This window comes from Triturus cristatus, chromosome 8 (assembly GCF_964204655.1).
Source record: "Triturus cristatus chromosome 8, aTriCri1.1, whole genome shotgun sequence".
NCBI lineage: Eukaryota > Metazoa > Chordata > Amphibia > Caudata > Salamandridae > Triturus > Triturus cristatus.
Window position 1 is genome coordinate 1,119,683,012 of NC_140591.1, and position 25,349 is coordinate 1,119,708,360.

Sequence of the window (25,349 nt, forward strand, 5' to 3'; positions counted from 1 at the left end):
GTGTGAAAAAAACTATCCACCATGTACCCTTTATTAGACGTTTTTTGAGGGTATGCTATGGCTAGTTTAATAATTTAGATTTATGGATAGTTTACCACAATTATCCTCTAAAAAAGACCATGATTTTGAGTTAGTAGATGACTCACCAATCTGCTAGTGCTTCATGGCCCCACTTCCACAGGCTCAACAGTGAAAATGTAACTGGTAACTCTCAGCCAAACCGTATGCAAAATTGTCAAACTGCACAAATGTTCTTAGTATTAAAACATGTTTTTACCCTGTCCGTCTCCGTCTAAAACTGTGTCATATCTTGATGGATCGTCATGAAAATAGTGATGCCGGCACCTGGCTTAATGTGGTAACGGTCTGTAAAATTGAATGTACATTGTTCAAATGGTGCTAAATTTCTAAGCAAATTAACCCTTTTTTTTGTTACCCCAACCCCTTTTAACTTTACTAGCCCACGACGGATGTGCGTGAAACTTGAGAGGTCAGCACAGGGCTTAAGCTGGGAACAGTCTGCCAAATTTAAAACAGAGGGGCGCCAATACCCAGGCCTTGCACGCAATCCTGGTTGCACCCAAACCAACCCCACTTGGCCATTGCGCCTTGGACATCTTTCCAATTCTCATTTATCAGTGATCTGCCCAGATCATCTGGATCATAGCAGATTGCAGCCGCATGAAATAATATCTAGGCACAACAGTTGCCACATTCTGAAATAGATACAGCAATTTAGGAAATATCACCATCTTATTGAGCGGAACACAGCCAGCTCTGGATATGCACAAACATCAATTTAAGTAATTAATGCCACCTTCTTATTGAGAGCAATACAGCCAATCGTGAAGCGAGAAAGTCATACCCAAACGGCGACCTTTGCCTCCAGATTCGCTGGTGCAATCACATAATTCCTTTCATATAGCTTGAGCACATCACAAGTAAGAAAAACAAATACTTACCTGTAACTGTAGTTCTCTAGTATTGGTATCTTTCATAGATTCACATACTTGAATCATTCTCCCTCGTTGAGCTGGGAGTCTCACAGGAAACCCAGAATACAATATTACACCAAACGTAGCGTGCAAAGGATGAAAAACACTCACTTTATCATCCCATTTATATCATTTGACAAGAACGAAACATCAACCAATGGAATTATGGCACTCTGAACACCACTTCCCTTACTGGCAACCATACTTTAGATTTTCTGGTACAGGTTTGAAGAACAATGAACTTTCTTGGATAGGTGAGTCTCAACAGGGGAGGGTTGCATGTGAATCTATAAGTGATAGACATACTGGAAAACTTTAGTTACAGGCAAGTAACTTTTTCCTTCCCCATATTAGATCTTGCATAGATTCACATGCAAGTGATTAAAAAATACTTAAATAATCATTGTTGGGGATGGTGGGAATGAATAAAAATTGGCTGGCATTATTGGAAAAGGTGACATAATACTGCCTGGCCCACACCCGCAGCTTTTTGTACTGTTTAATCCAAACTGTAAACCTGGGTGAACATGTCTATGTTTCCAGTTCCTGCTCTAAAGATTTCTTATATTGACACACCATCATCCACGTTTAAACACTCCTTCTAGAGTATGCTTTCACTTTTTCCTCCTGGTGCCTCCTGCTTTGTGATGAGAATACACAATAGCTGCAGAGATTCAATGAGCTTTTCTTTGTTTTGAACTGGAGTAGCCTATATTGGGAGCAGCATAATCTACCAACAATTGATCTGTTTTTTTAAACTCCTTAGTCCTGTCAATATACAATTTCATGCATCTTCTAACATTGAGATTATGAAGTGGTCTTTCCACTGTACCCTTTGGATTTTGAAATGAATGTCTATAGAACCACAGGCTAATATAAGTACATTTCTGATGGTATCTTTTGAGTGAAGCGTGGGTTTGTTCTTAATATAAATAAATTATCTCAAAACTTCATATATGATTTCCTAAAATTGTAAAGACTTCTATTTCACTCACTCTTCGTGCATATGTCAATGCCAACAACAATGCCGTTTTCCAGGAGAAAGATTTCAGTCCTGCCTTATGAATATGTTCAAAGGTACTTTTCATCAACTGTGATAGCATTGTACTCAATTAACTGCCAATGAATTGGTGGATTCTTCAATAGAGGATAACCCTAAACCGTACTCTTAAGAATTCTTTCCCCATTCTGCTTGACCACAAATATGTTTTATTAGAAGATCTCCTAAAATGTGAAACAGCTGTTAAATGGACTTTAATTGATGTGTGAGAAAGGCCTGTTCACAATAGGTGTAAAAGATAAGCCAAAACTTGTTCTGTTTGAGAAGAGATAGGGTGAATGTTATTGTCTGAAAAACATAACCAACATTTGTTTCACTTTGATTTATAAGTTTTGTTTGTTGTAGCTGCTCTGGCTTTAGCCTTAATCTCTATGGGTAGTCATTGTGCTCAGGAGCCAAAACAATAAGTTTCAAGTCTTTGGATCTGGATGAAGTACTTGGTCTTTGAGGAGAATCAATATATTGGGTACTTGGATCCATATAACATGATCTTGCTCTGATAGAAGTGTCTCTGTGAACCAATACTGTCTGGGCCATTTTGGGGCTATCAGTATCATGCAGCATTGTCCCTCTTTTTCCCCATTTGTTCTTTACTAAGATTTTCACATTAATACATCCTGCACTGGTAGTCTGCAATACAAACATGGTGACATTATTGGCAATACCCCATTTCTGATGTTGGGTCATACTATAAATGCCAATGAGTCAAGAAATCGTGACCTCAAAGCTCCATAATTCAGAACAACTTGTCTAACTGCCCGTCCTACTCAATGGTTCCCTCTTCATCATGTTTAGCAATTTTGGAGCCATAGGTATTGGGGGAAAAGCATAGGCTAATTCCACAGCTTTTTAGCCTTTGAGGACTGATATGCAAACATACTTCTTGCAGTGCCAATTTCCCACTGAGTTCCAGGTCTTGCTAATGTGCTCCATCCTCCCTTCGAGGGAAGCATTTGTGGTCCTCACAAAATGTGGTTCTTGTGCTGGGAATGAGAACCCCACCAAAATATTTGTTTCCTGAGTTTACCACGGCAAAGCAGATTTCATCTTTAAAGTGATGTTTATCAGATTGTCGCATTATCTCTGGGTTTGAATCCTTTGCTTGTCCAGCTCCTCTCACAATGGCCTAATTCATAGGCATCAAAATAGGATTGAAGAGATGCAGGATGACATCATCGCCAATAGTGATTTGAACAGGTGAAATGAAACTGACTGTCTTTTAACACCCTATTGGCGTTGTCAATCATCTTTATTCATCTTTCCAGTGTAGAGCAAGCTTTTTTTCCATAGTATCTAAGATGGCTCACAGAAATGTGATCATTCTGCATGGTTGGAGTGAACAATTGTCCCTGATGAGTGTAAGACATACATTTTCAAACTTTGGTCGACTTTCTGGCTTTTCAGCAAGAAGGGGCTTCCACCAGCCAGTGGTTGAGGTAGCGAAAAGTCTGATCTTTCCTTCTCAAATATGTGGCCACTGAAGCCCCCCCAAAAAATATAAGGGACATACTTCAGACCAAAGGGGAGGACTTTGACCTTTTAATGATGGCCTGCCACTTTGAATATTGAATATATGCAATTGTTTGTATGTACGAGTATATGGAAATATGTGTCTTGGGGATCCCATGATATCATTCTGTCTCCATGATAGAGAAGCTGGAGAATGTCTTGAAATTTTTGTTTCTAGAATATTTGTGTAATTTCTTCCAAAGACCTAAAATTGGTCTCCATTCTGTGGATGTTTTCTTGATCAGCCAGAAGGGAGAGCTGAAACTAGTATTTAACTGGACATAGGATACTTGCTGTAAACCTTCTTTGTTTCACTTGGAAATAATCTCCATTTGTAACAGAAGAAGGAGGTGAAGGGACCTCTTTTGAGGTGGAGTGTATTGGAGGCTTGTGGATGGACAACTTGTGGACAAATTCTGAAGTGTGACCAGAGATTACTAGGTCTAGAACCCAATAATCTGTATTTTCTTTCGCAACATATATGATAAGTGGACATTCGCACACCTACTGGGGCGTCTGATATTCTTCGAGAAGTTTGCTTCCTTTAAGCAGCTGTTGATGGAGCTCTATAGTGCTGTTCAGTTAAATGCTGCTGGTAAGACTGTAGAGGATATAGAGGATACTGATAGAGCTGATATCTGTAACACTGAGATTCTCCTTTGAATAAAAATTGACCATGATCTCTGGCTTCACAATAGGGCTGGTTCAGTCTTTGCTGGAGAACACCAAGCAATCTTGCTGTATTAGTATCAGTCTTAAATAGCTGAAAAGCATTGTCTCTGAGTTTACAAAAGAGACTTTCTCCATCATACGGCATGCTGAAAACCTTACTTTGGACAGCTAGCCTGAAAGATGTAGACGTTAGGTAGTCCTGTCTTCAGAGAAATGCTACACTTGCAAGCTGCAGGAATACTGTGAATGGAATGCTGTCATTTCATATGAAATCCTTTCTCTCTCACGAACAATGTTTTATGCCTAGTTGTAATTGTTCTCCCATAAAAGCTCAACATAGGCATCAATGTCCAACCACATATGCCAGTCACAATGACCAAGGGTCGCTGCTCTCACCATAGTTGGTGTTATGGAGGAGAACCTCTTTCTTATATTGTCCACCCACCTTTGTTTCGTGTCTGGTGTAGTAGAACAGGGAGTGGTAGGGTTCCAAGATCTTCTTTTGCCAGTCTTCCTCACTACATAATCATTCAGGAGATGGCTGATTAGGCAAGCAGGTGAATCATCTGTCGTCTGTTGTCTCATATTTTTTATCCATTTGAGGGACAACTGTTGTCACTATTTTTGGGTTGCACATTACCTTTAGGCTGTCATTATAAATGAAATCTACAATCATGAATACGTTCACTAATTTACGAGCGAGCTCTTTGAAGTAATATGAGAAACAAACAGCTTGTTGGACTTCAATTGGTAAGTTAGGCCATTAGCTGCTTGTTCCAATAGCAAAAGCCTCCGATATCTTCTTGTGGCAAGGGTTTTGGTTGCAGCGCAGCTAGTAATGAAACATCATCTTGTACTTCTCCTTCCTCATGGTCCTCATCCAAATTGACATCACTCACTGTGGCAATAAAGGGTCTTGATGAAGGAATTTGAGGTAGTTGGATTTACTTTGAACTTGAAAGAAATTCTATGAGGTATACAAGGGGTACGTAGAGGTGTCTGCAATACAGGTGACTGTAGTGGCAGAGATAGTTTATTTGAAGACTTTGCTTTTGAAGGCTCTGTAAACTTCTTCTAATAACCAACCACCCTGAGATGCAAGTCCTTAACCCCTGGTGGCATGGATGAATGGTTCCATCCTCAGCCACTTGGTTGTGGGAGCAAAGGTCCTGGGTGGAGATCAGTACTGCGGGGGCCAACAATCAGCACAGGAGCGGCACCACCAGTGGCAAAGGGGCGGCTGTGTGCAGTGTGCCAAATGCAAAGTTAGGTGGCCCCGTGGATTTCAATGAGGATCTTCAGTTCAGTAAAGATGCTGCAGGCTCGGGCATGGAGACTTTCTAAAGGCAACCACGGCCAGTCGCGGTCGGGGGGAACCTTCAGGTTGAGGCTGCTGGCGTAGACTTGAAGCTTGAGAGAGGTCCCAGGTCAGAATGGCTGGGGAGACCTCCTTGTGGTGTCGGGCCACTCAAACCTGGGCGGCTGCAGAGTTGTGCAAAGTCGCAGGGCAGCCTGGATACGGATTCTGTGGGTGCCTTTGTTTGAGCAAATCCGGTGCTCATGGGAGACAAAGTCTTAAAGGTGGTTGCAGGGCAGGTCACCCTGACTCTGGGGGGTTATTGGTTGCTGGCAATGCGGGGTTTCTCTGTAGTCAGGTCAGAGTCGGGACAGGCCGGTAGGGCTGGGGCCAAAGCAGTTGGGGTCCTCATCTTCCTGGGTCAGCATGGCTCTTCAACCCTTCTTCCTTCCTCCAATGTGAGGAGGCAAGGTTCAGGGTTAAATACTAAATTTAGGGGCATGAAATGGAGGTGCAGGTCGGGACCAATGGGTCCCTTCCTTGGGGTGGGTACACCCCCTATTATGCCACTGTCCAGTGGTAGGGGGGCATGAGTCTCTCCCTAATTGGCTGGGTCCCCTCATCTTCAAGAAGGAGTGGACTGAGATGTGTGCTTCACCTCGCTTCCTCCACCTGAGAGGTGGGGTTGACAAAGGTGGGCACACCTCTCCTCCTAGCTTGGTTTTGCCACCGATTCTCCCACCCAAAGTGGAGGGCAGAACCGGTGGGAACCAGTTGCTGGGGGCAGCAAAAGGCAGGGACAGCTTACAAAGGCGGCAGGCCTTTGAAGCTTCCCCTTTGTGGACCTAGCCCGTTCCTGGAGGAGGAGGCATGACACCTCTGCCCAAGATGGGGTTTTTTCTGGACCTAGAGAGTGGAGGCTCTACCCAGACGTCCAGAAACCTGTTTGGTGGTGGCAAATGGCGGGCAGCCATTCAGGAACCACACCAGGGCTGGTTGTTTTTCAGGGGGAATCTCTGAGATGTCTTCTGGGTGCATTTTACATTGAATCCCACACTGGCATCTGTGTGGGTTTAATGTGCTGAGTAGTTTGCTACCAAACTTCTCAGGTTTTAGTAAAGCTATTATGGAGCTGTGGAGTTTGTAATGACCAACTCCCAGAGCACATACTCTTTATGGCTTTATTACACTTTCAATGTCTAAGAATTGACTTATGTAAACAACAAAGGGGGGAGTTAGAAGATAGGGGCAGGGGCCGCCCTCCAAGAACAGTTCATTACACAGAAAAAAAGGTACCCAACCTTACTTTTGGAAAGTTCTAAATCCTTCTCAGGGGAAAGCATAAAGTTTTCTGTAAAACCCTCACCCACCAGGGTTACCTGTTTTCCCCTGAGAAGGAACTAGAACTTCCAAAAGTAAGGTTGGGTGTCTTTTTTTCTGTGTAAGAATGAACTAAGACACTGAAGGGGTACAGGGCTCATGCCACTGCACCCTCACCTGAGGGCTAGTACACCCTGCTAGAGGGGTGACTTACCTAGGACTCAGACAGTGGATTGCAGGCATGATACACAGGGATATGTGCCATGTCTACTCTTCACTTTTCTCTGCACCAAAACACGCAGCCTGCAATGGCAGTGTATGGGTGTTAATGTACAGGGCCTTTAATGGTGGCACAATCGGTGCTGCCGCCCTTAGAGGCCTTCCCAGGTCACAGTGCCCTTGGTACCCATGGTACTCTTACATGGTGCTTACCTGTGGCCAGAGATGTGCCAATTGTGGGTACAAAGGTAGCGTTTTGGGAAAGAACACAGGCACTCGGAACCTGATTGGCAGGGACCCAGGGCACATCATGTCAGGTTGCATCAGGTGTCAGGCAAAAATGGAGGGGTATCCATGCAAAAAGGGGCCCTTTTTGCTACACCCACGGAGCAAGCGCTTGCACTTCACCCGTGAGCCACCCATCTACGGCTCCCCACCGGGGATGGACGCGGAAGAGTTCCCGCTGCCCCTGTTCTCCCTTGGTGATCTGATGACGTTCTGTGTGCACACAGCACGCCAACCTCATCAGAGCAGGCTGCCAAAACGCTGGAAGCCATTGTTTCCAGGGCGTCATAGAAAACACGCGTTTTTTCTCCGGGGTGGGGGGTCGGGGATGGTAAAGAGGCGCAGGGGAAAGGAAGGAATTTTACCTTTCCAATGGTGTCTCTTTGCAGTGCATTCATGCTGTGCGATTGTGGATGGGGACGTGATCGCGCAGCAGGATTGCACCCAATAAGCCACCAGGGATTTTATTGCCATCTTTTTTGTAGAGGAGCGGTCCCTTAGGCAAGGGTCGCTCTCTAATATGAGGGCAATATGTTTGCCATTTTCTGCCCCTCCATCCCCCTCCGGGGCAGATCAGCCTTATTTTTAGGCCCATCTAGCTTTAAGGGAGGCAGAAAGGCAATAGACACCGGGGATTTTACTTATTTATATGTTGGGTAGTTGCCCCTTCGGCAAGGGTCACTCACCATTATAGGGGCAATATTTTGGCCATGGGCAGATTGTCTTATTTTTAGGCCCGTCTGTACCCGAGGGGGGCATAAAACGACTAGACACCAGGGATGATTTTATTTATTTATATGTCGGGAAGAGACCCCTTGGGCAAGGGTCACTCCTCATTATAGGGGCAATAATTTGGCTATTTTCTGCTCCCCGGGAGCAGATCGACTTTATTTTTAGACCCATCTGCCCCCAAGGGAGGCAGAAAGCCACTAGACAACAGGGATTTTAATTATTTATATGTTGGTTAGCGGCCCCTTGGGCAAGGGTCGCTCCCCATTATGGGGGCAATATTATGGCCATTTTCTTCTCCCCCTGGGGGCAGATCTGCTTTATTTTTAGGCCCATCTGCCCCCAGGGGGGGCAGAAAGCCACTAGCCACCAGACATTTCCTTTATTTATTTGTCAGGGAGCAGCCACTTCGGAATGGATCTCTCCCCATTATGAGCAGGGTGCAACATTGTGGCCATTTTCCGCCCCACTTTGGGGCACATCAGCCATATTTTTAGAGCCATATTCCCCAAGAGGGTCAGGAACCCCTAGAGACCAGAGAAAATTTATGTGTGTGTGTGTGTGTGAAGTGAAGTTTGGCTGACATGTACTGGTGTTTCGGCGGCGGTGTGTATAGACTGGTGCTTGGCTAGCGGTGTGTGTGGACTAGCACTTGGCTGGTGGTACGTGTGGACTGGTGCTTGGCTGGTGGTGTGTGTGGACTGGCGCATGGCTGGTCATGAATGTGGACTAGCGCTTTGCCGGCGGTGTATGTTAACTAACGCTTGGCTGGCGAGGCATTTAGACTGGCATCTGGCTGGTGGTGTGTGTAGGCTGGCTCTTGATTGGCGGGCAGTGTGTGTAGACTAGCGCTTGGCTGGCGATGAGGGTGGACTGGCAGTGTGCTGGTCGCTGGTAGCTTGTATGTGTATTGACTTGCTTGGGGTGTGTTTGTCAGTTGTCTGATGTTTGGGTGCTTGGTGGCGAGATTGGTGTGTTGGTCCTGTTGGTGTATGCGAATGATGGGCCCTTAAATGGCGCTGTTTGTAAATGTAATTGGTGTATTGTGTTGGGCTTGCAGCTGGCAGTGTGAATAGTTTTCTGTTTTAGATGCATGAAAAGCGTGTGAATGGATTAGTAAGTGGTAGATGCCTTGATGTGACTTTACAGCTCACGAGCTGTAAGTTAGTGGTTCTTTGATCTAATGTTGAAATTATTAATAATGTTTTTTGCGTATTGTATTACGTAAAATCATTGTTGAAGAATTTTTTTTTTATGAGCCTTTTACTTATCCTCGTGCCAAATCCACGCAGAATGCCTGTGATTGACTTGTGGATGGGTGTGCAGTAATGTTTTTTGTTTTTTTTTGCTTTTTACCCTCAGTTCATACTCTCTCTGTAGTGAACAACTTCTGACCTCAAATTTTTGTTTGGAAAATGGTCACCACAGGAATAATATGTGGTAAGTTTTGTGTGTATCCCACAAGGTTTACTTACCCAGAAGCCATTGTAAATTTGATTCATTGGCAAAAACATATTGTTTCCTCACATTTCTGTGTGGGAGGATTGTGGGATCACTGGGATGGCACAAATTTCCAACCACCCAGCAATCCTCTAGGTCTTCCGATAAGAATGCTACCCCACTTGTGTGGGTAGGCCAAGTGCCTGCGACAGGGAAAGGCCCAAAATGTATTGTAGAGGCATCAAAATTATTGATCACAAAAAGGGCTGGTTTTGCAAGGGGTCACCTGCGTTTTTGGTCCCAGGCTCAGTTGCCATCTAGGGAAAGCTACCAAACCCAGACATTTCCGAAGACTAGACACACAGGGGAGTCTAAGGAGGTGTGGCTTGCATGGACCCCTTAACCTTTTCTTACCCAGAATCTCATGCAAACCTCAAATCTAGCTAAAGAATCATGTTTTACTTGCATTTCTGTGTAGGCAAGTTGTGGGATCACCGGTCTGGCATGAATTTCCTACCACCCAGTGTTCCCCCAATAAAAATGCTACCTCACTTGGGTTGCCCGTGACAAAGAAGGCCCCAAAACATATTGTAGAGGCCTCAAAATTATCGATCCCTCTCCCACTGAAAAAGAAGAAGCAAGAAAAAGGGCCAAACAGCCGTGTGGAGAGAAGAGGAGGACACCAACTGACTTCGTCCCAGCCCTACCGGCCTGTCCCAACCTTGGACTCCTTCAACAGAACCTCGGTGTCCTGAAGCCAGCAGTCCTCGTAAATCCGGGGAACCTGCCCTGCCTGTGTGACCAAAAAGGACTTTATCTCCCGTGAGCACTGGACATGTTCAAATGTCACCGGCTCTGACTCTGGCCGACTCAGTGAGTCTGCATCACTCCACTCCCAGCGCCCCAAGCCCGAGTGAATAAACACCCTATGGAGGTCCTCCCAGCGATCCTAGCCTGGATCCCAGTGACCCCTGAACCTCCACAACCTTCAAAATCAAACCTGCAGCCAACAACTGGAAGGTCCCCTCAACCGCGACCGAAGGCGACACCCTGACCGACTCTGTAATCGAAGCGGCCCAGAAACAGTAACCGCGACCATCCGACTGACTCCTAAAGGCCCCTTTCACCTTAAAAGCAGCTGACTGACTCCGAGGGAACCTTGACTGAACCTGCAGCGTCAGCCAAGACCGCATCCTACATCCAGCCGCCCCTGTGCCGCTGGTGGTGTAGTTCTTGTGTTGGCCATTTGGGCCTTCAGTGCTGACATAGGCCCCAAGAGCTTTTGTTCCCCAATCTGGTGGCCTGCTTGCTGCAGTCCCCTAGCCCACGACCGTGCTTAGCCCGTTGGCTAGCATGAGGCACCTGCGCTCTGCACCTGCCCGCCTCATTGATGCTGGCGGTGCGACCCGAGTGCCCATTTAACAGAATCTTACCCACGGACTTGTAAAATCAGTTCTGCCTCTACAGGACTAAATGTGGCTCATGAGTATTTCTATAAACCTGTAATAAGTTTGCAAAACACATTGTCTAATTTTACTTTCCCTCAGGAAGTGCACCAGCCTTGCATCTAGAGATACCTGGCGGAGCAAGAAAAGTAATTCTGACTATCTGCAAATACAAAGTAACTCTACTGTAACTAATTCAGTGCATTCAAAGTGTATTTAAACTGCACATGCTTGCAAAGTATTCTTATACTTACCTGTACCAGACCTGTCTTGGTTCTAGAAAATAAATATAACTAAATAATATTTTTATGAAAACTAATTGGTCAGAGTTCAGTCCTTGAGTGTGTGGAATAATTTCTTGCCTGAGTTGTACAATAAATGCTTAGCACTACCCTCTGATAAGGCAGTAGTTGTAGAATTACTTTATTTGTTTTAATTTAAATCATAAAAGAGCGGCATTAACCGCAAAACACATAAAATTAATGAGCAAAATACAGATTCATTGATAAATACTCGTTAAAATTTGTGATAGAAACTTTTTAAAACAGAGTACAATTGGTTTCTTCAGTCTTGTAATAGTGAGTCTGGCTATGAGATTTGTTGTTCTTCTACAGGCTTCGGGCTGGTTATCTACACTTTTTTCACTTAACATGCTTTGCCGGTTCAAGTTCTCTATCTCTCTTTTCAAGTTCGTTTGCAGCTAGACTCAAAATCTTTATTGCTTTACATGCCAATTGTACTGTCGAGCCTCCTAAACATTTTATTACGGCGGATCTGCAAGTTCTTATTTGTTCTTTTAACATTAATGGCCGCAAAAGTTATTTCCGTTTCGATAATAATGCTGGACAAATACAGAGTAAGTGGAGTAGTGATTTGTCTCCTTGTCCGCAAAGGCGGCAGTCCGTTGAGGGCCAAGTCCATTTCCATTTTGGGATTAGATCTTTAGTTGAATAAACTCCCAGTCTCAATAAGGTCAGTTGCTGCTTCATGCGATTTGCAAAATGTTCCGACAGGTATGATTGGGGCTTTAAGATTTTGTATGTTGGCAACACAATCCATGCGTTAATTTTCGTCGTCAATGAAGCTTTGTCCTTTTCCTGAGATATTTGATTAGTCGTTTTGTTGACTATTTGGTTAAACTCCGGGTAGGATGGTATTGTGTGCCAGGCTTCCTCTAACTTTAAGGCTTCTATCGATTGCTTTAAGAATGGATAAACCAAATTGCAACCTCCAGCCAACAATAATGAGCCAGAGACTCTTCCTCTGCTGCCCGCATTCTCCAATAGTATTTTACCAGCGCTCCTTGTCTTGACATGATCTGGTTTTTTAACCCAAATTCCAATCTAATCCGGGCTTGTGAGATGTAACGCGGAAATTTACATAGATTTTTGAAAAGACTGGATTGGGCGATGTTCAGAGTTATTGCATCCTTTGTGTTTAGGAGTTCTGATCCGTAAGTAATTGAGGGTAAAAGTTTTGCTGCCACAACCTTTAATAGGTGGGTCGTCGAACAGTCACTGAAGTATTTTTGCAAGGTTTTAAATGCGAATAATAGCTGTTTGGCTTTTATTTTTCGCTGTTCTATATATTGCTTGTAATTAAGGTGGCGATCCAAAGTTACTCCCAGATATTTATATGTTCCCTCCTGGTCCAGGCAGTCGCTGTTGATCTTCCAAGTGAATTTATTTTTTTGTGTGTGCTCGAAAAACACATAACCTTTGTTTTTTTAAAGTTTATGTGTAGTTGATTTGAAGCTATGTATTCAACTAATTTGTTTATCAATCGTTGGAGGCCACGGGGTGTTTGAGATAGCAGCACAATGTCATCGGCATATTGCAGACTTGCTATTCCCGCATTCCCCAGTTTTGGGGGGTCCCCTAATGTCGAACGTAAGTTGTTATCTAGGTCGGCTGTATATATATTAAATAGACAGGTGGCTGGAACGCACCCCTGTTTTAACCCGTTGGTGGTGGTGATTTTGTTTGTTAAAGTTCGACCGTCTCCCATTTTTATTTGAACCGATGTTTTTGAATAAAGGTTAATTATTGCGTTCAGTAGATTTGTGGGGACTCCCCAAGATTCCATTTTTGCCCACAAGGTTCGTCTGGGGACCTTATCAAAGGCTGCCTTGAGATCCGCGAAGCATGCGTACAGAACTTTTGAGTTGGCTATGGATTGGTTGGCCAAAAGCGTAAAGGCAGATATGTTTGTTAAAGTGCCCATTCCAGCTCGGAAGCCTGTCTGTGTGTTGGGGATCAATTTAATGCTGTCTACCCAATTCCCTAGGTCTTTCAGCAAATTTGCGGCATAGATTTTTGCCTCAACATCAATGAGGGCGATTAGCCTATAATTTGAGAGATTTGAACGAGCCTCTGATTTAAATATTGGGTGTAATATGCTTCCTTGCCAAGAGTCTGGGATATTATGAGATTCCAAAATGTGGGCGAACAGAATTGCTAGGTGGTTAGACCAGAATGCTTAGTCTTTTTTAAATAGGGCGTTGGGCAAGCCGTTTGGTCCCGGCACCCCATCAGACCTCTGTTTTTTTATGACGTTCAGTACTTGTTTTTGTGGGATCTGTATATTGGTGGTTGATTGATCTGACCCTGGTGTATCAGAACTGCCTCGTTGAGGTTTACCTTCAGTTTGTTTGGATTGTAGGTTGCTGTGGTCTTACAAATTCAGTTTGCAAGTCGTGAAATCTAGGGCCTGAGAGGTTGGTTTTAGTGTCTCGGCCGTCCAATGCTCTCCAATTGGAGCATCTCTAGAGGTGCTGGCACTGAATCGTCTCGCCCTCAATATGTCGTTTTTTGGTGGTAACCCTGGAGGCTTTCTGGGGATTATATGTAGCTTCTATGTGAGCTCTCCATTCATGCTCGGTTATGTCGGAGTTGTGATGCCGATTTTTTCCGTTTGATAGGACATTGATTTGGGCCCAAAACTCTTTGGAATTTTGTTGTCGGCTGACATGAAGCATTTTTATCCAAAATTGCTCGTTGTATGTGCGTTTTGCTGCGCGATTCTCTTTTTTTAGGTCGCTTTTCATTTGTTCAATTATGGTCAGGGCCTGCCAAGAGGGTTGTTGGCCTTGGGTTTGCATTTGTCTGAGAGCTTTATTTAGTTGTCTTTTTTTTATCCTTGGAGCGTAAGTGTACCATTCTGACCCACTAATCCTGACAGTTTTTTGGTTTCTGGAACTGTGTGAGAGCATTCTGTTCAGGTTGTCGATGAGAGACTCCCAGGCCTCTATCCCTATTGATTTTGCGTCGGTGGCGGCCAATGAGGCTGAGCAAAGTTCCATGATTGCATCTACGGTATTATCGTTCCATGTTAATCGTTTAAATTGTACAATTGGGTGAGTTGTGTCAGGGCACTGGTTGGCCGGGACTTTTCTCAGAAGTTGGTTAATATAAAAGTTTGAGGATAGTGGTCACTATCTACTCTTTCTATTATTTGAAAGTTCGTAATGAAGGGAAATAGGTCTGGGTCTACTAGAGTGAAGTCGATGGTTGCTCCTGATTTTGCCGTCACTCTTGTAAAAGCTGCCAGACTATCTTGTGGGCCTCGACCATTTAAGGTGTAAAATGATTGTTTATCCAATAATGCAGCGCATTTCTTACCCGAAGTATCACGTCTGGTTGTATTGTCATTCCTGACATTTATATTTGTTGGTAGGTTTTTTTCTTGGGCTGGCATCAAATTCATGTTAAAATCCCCAGACAGTATTGTATTGGCATGTGGGTAGATTAGCCTTAAGGTTTTAATGGCTGCTACCAGTTGTTGGATGTCTCTCCCCTTATGCTTATAAGCTGGGTGCATGTAGATGTTCCAAATTAATAAGGTGCAGGAGATGGAGACTGTAAGTTTAATACATTGCATCCAACTGGAGTCTAGGTCGATGTTTTCTTCTTCCCATAACATGTCTGTAGAGATGTAGATTGATAGGCCGCCTTTGGCTCTTCCGTATGCTGACTCCTTTATAGATGAAATAAAATGTTATTTATAACGTACAATTGGGGTATGTGTTGTCTGCCAAGTTTCTTGTAATAGCAGTATATCGTACTGTAGGATGAAGTCAGCAAAGTCGATTTCCTCTCTTTTTTTAGGCTAGGCCGTACACGTTCCAGGAACAGATTTTACAGTCCTGCAATGCGTTTTGGTTTTTATGGATTTGTATTCATGCTGCTCCTTGTTGTGTGGTTAGGGATCTTCAATTCTGGTTGTCCTCTTTATTAGCTGTTTCTGAGAGTGAAATTGTAATCATGATTTGTCTTGTGAATTGGGTGTCATCCTTTGTTGGTCCAGGTTCTCAGGGCCTTTCGCTCCTTTTAATATGCCCTCTGTGCAATGGGGGTGTTGTAAGGGGCTAGGATAATGAGGAGGTTCCACCTTTTTAGTTCTATACCCCATGCTGCAAATACCTCCTTATGCCTGAAGATCTGTTCAATGACAGAGTGATTTATCCAAGTAGCTGTTATTATTTCGGGCCCTATTTGGTTGGGGTTAGGTTTAAATTCAATTGTTTCCAGGTCACTGGATGTGATATGTCTCAGGGCAGGAAGAGATTTGAGTAACCTTATTATTGCGCTTCGATTCAGTATATCGTGGGCTCCCCTTGATTTATAATGTGGTGAGTAGTAAGCGATTGTATTTTGCTGTGGTCAATCGGGGTCCCTTTTGGTGCTTCTGTTAGGTCTTGGTGATGTATTTCAACATGATGGATATGTTTGACTTGGTCTTGTTGTGTGTTTTCAATGGGCTCTCTAAACCTCTGGGGCTGTGAATTGGTTTTAATTTCATTCTCGTGAGTTTGCACCTGTGTGGCTCCTTTCCCACTTAGTACTGCGTCCTGCATGCCGATTACACTTGTCTTTATCTTTGGGTTCTGTATTATTTGGGTTGTATCTGTTTTTACGGATTCTTTACTTTTTGCGCTGTTTTGTTCCTTCTTAACCGAGGATTTGAATATGTCATATATTTTGCTTGTTGACGAGTTTTCCTTTTTTCCGCTTTGTGGTTTCTTGAAGCGGCGGCCTCTTTTATTGCCGGGTTGTTATGATCCGGCATACTGACTATTTCGCTATTACTTTCGTCACTTTTGTGTTGACTTTTCTGGGTGGGTGTCAATAATGGTTGTGGAATGACTTTATTTAATTTACTCTTCCTTGCTTTCCTCAAGCGTTTTCGTTCCCGTTTTGAGAGGGATGTTTTCAAGGTTTTTTGTTCCTTACTTTCTGCAACCTCCTTCAGTGAGTTGCTTGCATTGAGAATTGGTGAAAAGCCTTCTAAATGCGGCTGTTCCCCTAGTCGTTCGGACTCTTTCTTGGCGTCAGGTACATTTCTGCATTCACCTTCTTGAGACTTTATTTCCTCTTTTAATAGCTTGGTATTGATATTAGAGATATCCCCATTAATTATGTCTGCTTCCTTGGGGACTCTTTCCGTAGGTGTTATAGAATTGAGTTGTGTGTCCCTAACCACCCCAACAGCTCTGACATTATGGTTGGGACAGTTGCAAGCTTATCGATTATTTGGTAACAATGGCACGTGTGACATGTGATGTCCTGTGCTTGTTTTACCTTTATTATCATGGCGTTTAGGTCGTGCAATTTTTGGTCAATCCCCTGAACATATAGAGCTAGGACATTTAATAGCTCAACTTGAATATCCAGCTTGTCGGCGTGATAGGTCATGGCTGATTCAATCGTTTTCATAGTGCCTAGTAGCTGATTCCAAAATGGTCCTGTTGATGGGCCTTCTTGTTGATCTGTTAAGTATTGTCCCTCTTGTTTCTTAATGCTTTGAAATTGTGCAGGTAAGTTTTGTGCTTCTAAGTGACTGGCTGGGCTGAGTTGTTCAGCCTCATGGGAGTCATTGGACACTGGTCTATTTTTCTTTTGCTGAAATGGCACCTGCTCCAGCTGATGTGCGAGTTAGGTTTGGTTGATTAGTGATTTCAAATTAGTGGACGATTGTTCTTGTGCGTAGACTATTTGACCCCCAAACTGGACAAGAGGTTGGTCAAAAGGTTGAGGGTCTGCCGATGTGTTTAGAAATGCGCAGGAGCTATCAATGCTGTCCTGCCAGAGCACCAAGTTGTCTTCCGGGCTCTGCACTTCAAGGTGCTGCTGGGCAGTTTGTTGGGCAGTTTGTTGTTGCTGGTGTTTAGTACAGCTTCCGTTGCCAATAAATAAATTGACTAAATACCCTCGACGTCTTCTACTCTTGACACGAAGTACCAGATGGTTGTCTGTGAGCGAGCGTTGATTTTCAGTGATATGAGCGTGGTTGGCAATAAAAATGAGCGTGGTTGGCAAATGGTGGGTAAAGCAAGGCAATGGTGTAACTATGGTGCCTACCGCAAGATGGTGGCACATATTCTGACGCTGCGCCGTATGGCACCTGTACTTTGCCCAGACATTGCCCCGGAGACTTACTTTCCAGTTTTTGTTTGTTGTTCGCAGAAGTGTGGTTACTTCATAGTGCTTTCTATTTTTGACGTCTGTACAACATCAACAGTGACTCGTTTTTTGGAGGTGACATTCTTTTCTCGAGTGCAGCATAGTTTTGTTAAAAATTGTAACATTTTGTTTTCATTCATTTCTTTATTCACTGCTCTTTATTCACTGCTCTGTGTTACGCTGCCATCTAGTGACAATTTCTCCATTACGAGTTGAGGTTCCATGGCTTTTCCTTACGTTGGGGACGTGTTGGTTTTCTTTACAGTGGTTAGCGGCACATCACTCTCTCTTACATGAGGGATGGCTATGGGTTTAGGTACATGTTTCTTTTCACTTTACGCCATATTTACATTTGTATCCTTATGCCAGGGTGGTCTCCTTGACTTGTTGCAGGGGTTTCCCTGCGTGCTTAAGACGCCTTGCGCCACACAAGTTTTGTTGCAGGGTTTTGACCTTGCTTGCCTTCTCACATGGGAGAGCATTCAAGTTTTTTACTTGGCAGAGTTGTCCCTTGTAGTTTGTGGGACAGGACATTGGGTACAAGTCCCTTTGTTCTCATGACATTATATTCTTTACTTAGTGCGATTTTATTTTTTTAAATCACAGGTTGTCCCTTTTGGTTGGTGGGAGCAGGACATTGGGTATTAGTCCCTCTTGTCCACAGTCACATTCACGTTGTCCCCTGTTCAGGGTGGGGGCAGGATGTTGGGTCATATCCCTTCTGTCCACATTTACATACACGTTGTCCCCTGTTTAAGGTGGGGGCAGGAATTTGGGTCCCAGTCCCTCTTTCCACACCTTTACATGGAGTGTTCCCTACATGGGATGTACACATTTTTGTTATCAATTTATTGCCTTTATTAAGAGGGGGAGATGGGTATTTCGTAATTCATATGTAATGTACCTTTTTCTCTTCTCCTTTGAAATAGCTTAGTCTCTACCCCTCTCGTGATGTCGTTTCTGTCATCACTGGGTTACTGACTATTTTTCTTATCTTTTGGCTGTTTTTATTACAGTCTTAAGATGTTCGGTACATGTATTTGTCTTATACATTTATGCTTGTAGTTTTAAGACGTTTTGATTATTTACTTTTCTTGTACTTTTATGTTTATAGTTCAAGATGTTTAGTTTCGTCTTTCGCTTATAAGGAAAGAGATATGTAGTATTCTCCTATTACTATCTATCTCTTATGATAACTTGCTCCTAGCTGCTCAGCCTGTGTGAGTGTTCTGAGTGGAATGTTTGGTGTATGTGCTATGAGTGGAATGCTTGGATGACTGGATGAGGATGACAGTTGGTGAATGGGGCTGAGCAGCTAGCAGGCTGCTCCCGGTGGGAATGTTGATGGATATCTAGGACTGCTGTTATATACCTGTTGATGAAGATATATACTTGTTTATTTACAACTGGAATAAACCTACCTTGGCTTCATCACACCAGCATTGTCCTGATTACTACAATCTGACATGATATTCTGTATGGGTTCATAACAAAGGATGGCCCAGAATATTCTGAAGTAGTCAAAGCTGGCTAAAAATGAGAGAGTTGAAAATGTTCTGGGTTTCCTGAAGGGGACTGAGCAGATCTCTCTTCACACAACGTACAATAACAAATCTGAAGTATGGTAGCCTCTCAGGGCAGAGGCAATGAGGGTACTGCAATCTGATTGGTTGAAGTTTGGTTCTTTTCAAGTGATGTGAACACGATAATAAAGTGAATGTTTTTTAGCCTTTGAAGGCTATGCTTGGTATAATACTTATTTCTGGATTTACTGTGAGACTCTTTGTTGATGATGGGGAGTAATCAATGAATATGAAACTTTGAAAAATCCAATACTGGAGAACTGTCACCTCTAATTATGTTGTGGGTTCTGCAGACCAACAAAATGAAACCCATGTAACTTTAATGGGGTGACAGGCATTAGCTCTGGATCCGCCACTGGGACCTGAAGCCTCACTACAGATTGAGATAGCCATCCGTATCTCATCAATTGTAACTGGTGACTTAAAAGGTCCAGCTTCTCTGTTTCAATCCAAGCTAGAACAAGTTGATCTAAATATGCCTTGATATCCGATATGCTTTAAATCAAAGGGAGATGTACAGTGACCCATAGTAAAGCTTGAGTAAATCGACCACTCAGCAGCTATCTCTACAAACATTTTCCTCTTCGTCCACCACCTCTAGATTTCCTACCAATCTATCTCCTTTCACACAGCTCAAGATAAAAAGTGACCTGGAAGATCGAGCTTGCCACACCTTGACATAGCAACCTAATGATGCATGAATTTAGGGGCATATTAACATGCGGCGAAAAAAAATTATCGCCGCTTTTGCGGCCGTTTTCGGCCACAAAGCGGCGATAATTTTATCGCCTTATCAGCAAAGACATGCTATCGCGTGTTTTGCTGATTTTGCTCCTGTTTCCAGCACGCCTAACTTCGCATTGCTAATGACATGCAAAGTAGGCATGTCTGTGGAAAGAACATGGGTAAATATCGCGAAGGCAGCTTCGCGATATTTACAATGCGGGGAAGCGGTTATTTTAATCGCGCTAAGTATGCCTTAACGCAGGAATTTAACGTCTGTTAAATTCCTGACTAAGGCATACCTAACATGGGAGGTGGATTCATGTGATACAACCACAGGGTCGTATCCTCAAGTATATCGCCGTTTTACATGGAACATCACTGGAAAACCAGCGATGTCTCATGGAAAAAAGGGCGCTATCGCTGGAATATACATCGCCATGGCGCTAAGCGTTGTTAATACAACTCTAGCCTCGCGAAAAATTCCAGCGATAGAAAATAATGCAGTATACAAGGTCAGCGATAATTATCGCTGCCTGTTGCAAATATGCCCCTTAGTTTTAGCGCCCGCTGCATCACGTAACCTCCAGAAAGTGTCCCTAATTTGATTCAGGGTGTCTTCCAGTCTAAATATAGTGACAAACAAGGCCTTGAGAACCCAATTCTTACATCAAATGCATACACTACGAAGGTATACAACATAAAATTCGTCACAATGTGTCTCCGCCTTCAATAGAGTCTTCATTACGCTCAAAGCATGTCTTATGGCCTGTGTAAAAATCTTTTTAAATGCAACCCAGGCCGGACTGGGAAAGAAAATGGGCATGAGCACCAAAATAAAATTGACCTCTATTACTCAATTATATAGCTAACAAAACGGCCCATATATGGAAATTGGAGGCAGTTTCGAATGTGTACAAACAAACTGTGTAGGTGCTTTGCAAATGATGGCTAACTGCATTAATTTGTGCTTGCTGCATGTTATGTTATGTTATAATAATTTATATAGGGCACTAATACCCGTGGGTGTCTAGGCGCTTGCGGTCTTCCAATACTGTGTCAGGGCAAACTAGTTTCTGAAAAGCCATGTCTTGAGTAGCTTCTTAAAGTCGAACAAGGAGTAGGTCCTCCTAAGATTAAGCGGAAGGGAGTTCCATTTCTTGATAGTATTGTAGCTGAAACTCCTTCCCCCAGTTCTTCCTTTTAAATCTGGAGGTGGGCATCAGATAGGCATTGGCCGAGCGTAGCGGTCTATTTGGTATATACCAACTAAAGGAATCCCACAAAAATGGTGGTCCTTCTCTGTGCAGTGCCTTATGTGCAATGCAGAGAGCCTTAAAATTAATGCGCTGACCAAACGGGAGCCAACGCATTTCCTGAATTCCTGATCTAATGGAATGGTATTTGGGAACATCCAGAACTAGTTTAGCGGCGGCATTTTGTACCGCCTGTAACCTTCTGAGTAGATTGGATTGTAAGTTGATGTATAAGCCATTGCAGTAATCTAATTTTGATAAAACCAGGGAGGTCAATATTGTTTTTCTGGGACTTATGGGAATGAATGGGAGAATCTTACGTAAAATTTTGATAGTGTGAAAGGAGGAGTAGACCACCATCGAGATGTGAGCCTTAAAGTTTAGTTTCTCATCTATAATGACCCCCAGATTTTTAGCCTTGGCAACTGGTGTAGGTGGGGGGCCAAGGGAATCCGGCCACCAAGCTGGCGACCACAAAGGAGAGAGGTTTCCAAACAACACCACCTCCGTCTTGCTTGAATTCAACTTGAGGCAATGCCTATTCATCCAGTTGCTCAGAGAGACCATGCAGTCATGAAGTTTGATCGAGTAATTAACATCTGTGTCCACTGTTGAGATAACCAACTGGGTGTCGTCAGCATAAGAGGTAGTTATTCGATCAAAGCTTCTGATCAGAGGGGCTAGTTCGGAAACATAGATATTAAAGAGTGGAGGGCTCAATGATAAGCCCTGCGGCACCCCACAAGGCAGAACAAAAGGTGCTGATTTAAAATTGGCCATGTGAACTGTTTGAGTTCTATCTCATAGAAACGACGTTAAAAGGGAAAGGGCCTTTCCTCCAATGCCTTTGTTCTTTAGACGATCGACCAACAGTGTATGGTCCATGGTATCAAATGCCGTGGATAGGTCAAGAATAACGAGGGCCGCCGACCCTCCGCCATCCAGCACCATGCGGATTTTGTCCGTGGTCTTTATCAGAGCAGTCTCAGTGCTATGACTAGCTCTGAACCCAAACTGACTCTGGTCTAGGATTTGATTCTCTGCGATGAATGCCGAGAGTTCCACATTTATTAATTTCTCAATGATTTTTGCGGGAATGGGGAGCCTCGTGATAGGACGGTAGTTGGTTGGGTCCATTATGTCAAAATTGTTTTTTTTAGGCGTGGCAGAATACAAGCCTGTTTCCACATAGAAGGGAAGAGGCCTTGTGAGAGCATCTGATTGAACATGATAGATAGCTGTGAGCTAATAACATGGCTAATGTTTTGGAGGATCCTTGGAGGGCAAGGATCATCTGGGGATCCTGATTTGATCGTTGAAAGGAGTTTCGCTATTTGAGTTGGTGAAGTAGGAGTAAAATTAAGAAAGAGCACTTTGTCTGTGGCTTTTTGTTCTATACGGCTAGTGTTTATTTTATAATTGGCAAACTGATCATAAATTTGGTCCACCTTAGATTTAAAGGATTGGGCAAGTGTGTTACAGAACTCTTGGCTCCAATTGGCGTGATCATCCTTTGTAGCTGTTGTCAGATTTGTTATGGTCTTAAAGAGTTCCTTGCTAGAGTTACCTGCCCTTTCTATTTGAGATGTAAAGTATTGGCTCTTCTCGGCAATTAGCTTCTTGTAATCTGACAACATAGCTTTATACAGATCTTTTTCTAGTGTTTCATAATTTTTTCGCCAGCTTCTTTCTTGCCTTCTGCAGGCTTGTTTATCTAATCTTAAGGCTTCAGAGAACCACGGGGCAGAAGGAGTTTTTCTCTTTTTATTTATCACTGTTACGTGGACTACTTTGGCAAAGTTTGACTCCAACCAAGTTGTGTAATTTCTAGCTGAGGCTTCAGCTTCCAATTTCAGGTCCGGTTGGCTTTGTATTAAATGGCTCTCCAGTAAGCTCAGGTCGATTTTATGCCAAGCTCTCCCAGTGGACTTGGTGCTAGCCATATTGGTGATATTGGAGCGAGGCAGATTATATCTGAAAAGAATGGCATGGTGATCAGTCCAGGTAAGAGGGAGAACAGATGTAATGGAGATGGCAGGGTTATTAGTGAACAAACCATCCAAGGTGTGTCCTGCTTGATGCGTAGGATGTTTTACACGTTTTTGGAGTCCTAATTCTGATGTAATATCAATAAGCTCCTGTGTGTCTCTGTCTGCTGATAATTCAAGATGGAAGTTCATATCGCCTAAGATAGGAATGTTTGTTGTAATATCAGGGAAGTTAAAAACCTGCCCACCAGACAATAAAACAGATCCACAAACAGCAAAACAACAGCCACACACTGACCCGTGGAAGCAGCCCTGCTGGCACTGCCAGATAGCCCTACAGGCCAGTCTAACCCTAAATGGTTCATCTGTCAGGGCCTCACCTTTAGACCTACAGAATCTAGTGGATGAGCAGGTGGTAGAAAGAGATAATACTGCTGGTACTGTAGAGCGATCAGATAGTGTCTTAGGGAGAATTTTGCATGTTGTCAAGCATTTGCAAAAGTGCACTGCCAGGAGGATGAAATAACATCTAGAATGCATATTATGTACAATTAAGGAAAAAGTGAAAATCCTGTTTCCAGGATTAAGATGCCACCATGTGACTACCAGATAATAGTATCCATTAGCATCACAGATTTTAGAGGCTGCCTGAGAAGTGGGATTGGCCAGATTTTTCAGCAACCATGTCTCGGATTAAAATTGCTCTCCGATGACATAATAGACTTGAAAATGGCGAATACATCCTGCCACTGTCAATATACTCAGAAGAATCAATATTAGGAGAATAACTGCTAATTAGGTGAATTTATGTCCCCCAGATCAGCCACTACATACAGCAGCCTGCTTTCATTGTCTGTCCTATAGTGAATAAGATGGAACCCTCAATTCTACAGTCAACTATCCCACCATTATACACACCCTGGAGTCTCGATTGGGATTCACCTGCAATGTCCTTTACTGGTTGTCCTCTTACCTTACCAACCAATACCAGTGTGTTCACATGGGCACCTCCAGGACTCAAAAGATCCTAGCCACTTGAAGAGTCCCTCAAGGTTCCACACAGTCCCCCGTCATCTTCAACCTCTACATTGAGCCGCTATGTGCTCTTCTCATAGATAACAGCATCAAGATTCATCAATATTCTGATGATACAAAACTCTACTTAAAAGTCTCCTCTGTTTCAAACATCAAAAGCCTCAAACACAGCCTCCACAGCATCCAGACCTGAATGTTCAGTGCCTTCCCAAATTTCAACCTAACCAAACCAGAATTCAGATTATTTTTAAAAAATAACAAGAAATAGTACAAACCTGGCTCATTGACAGCTTCGAACCCCAACTTTCACTGAATGCCAAGTCACTTAGATTAATCATGGACACCAATTTCACCCTCAAGGGACACAAAAAAGGTATCCTGGTTCCTGCTCATTCCACGAAAGAAAGTGAAACTGTTTCTTCCAAAAAGTGACTTCAGAACTGCTGTTCAAGCCCTTGTACTCTATCATCTTGATGGTGGTAACGCCCTGCTCCATTGCCTCCCAGACTCCAAAGTGACACCCCTTAAGGGCATCCATTACGCTACAGCACGTCTTATCTAGGGGCTGAAGAAATATGATCACATTACCTCATCCTAACATCACTCCACTGGCTCCCTTGCCAGCCGCCACGATCTTCAAAAGCAGCAACATCATTTACTGAGCCATCATGACCTGTACCTACTGTTTAATTTGAGCCGGGGGTTGTCAGTGGGGGGGGGTGGGGGGGGGGGGTACCGTCACTCTTTTTAAAGAATCGGCCCTTATTTTTTCTCATCAGACATTTCCAGAAAGCAAGAGAGGGAAAAACACATAAAGGGGAAAGAATGAGAAAGGGAAAGACAGAAAAACCATCACCAGGGAAGAATGCAGAGACCTGCAGTATTGAGAAAAAGGGGGTGTGAGTGTCTGGCAGTGGATTGAAAAATGGTGCATTCAAGACTACGCAGCCTTGGTATACGGAGCACTAACATTTAATAGCACCGGCCACGAGTTGAGACCTCTGCGCCATCCTCCTTGCCAATATATGTAACAATAATGAAATGAGGCAGGTCTGTAAAGGTACATGTGGTGAGGTAAGCTATCATTTTTGACTAACTGAATGTCTAAGCAGGGCTTTTCAGTTTAAAGAATGCAAAACCCTCACTTACTATTGGTGGATTTTTGCTCTGCATCAGACCATTGTTGTCTCTGAGATGGACTCTGGAGTTCTTTTTGGCCGTGTTCTTTTTCTTAGGGTACAAGACCACAATAAACAACCTGTGGTCGTTAATAAATCTCAGTGCACATATGCAGGTAATGTGTTCAGGGGGGCAAAATGAAGTGTATTAAGT

The 25,349-nt window shown here is 43.5% G+C and overlaps 1 protein-coding gene across 1 annotated transcript in view; it reads left to right on the forward strand.

Moving 5' to 3' along the window:
- The window catches only part of GRK1 (G protein-coupled receptor kinase 1), a 539,002-nt gene that overhangs the window by 443,955 nt on the left and 69,698 nt on the right, over positions 1 to 25,349 (forward strand). The gene's annotated exons all lie outside the window — the stretch shown is intronic.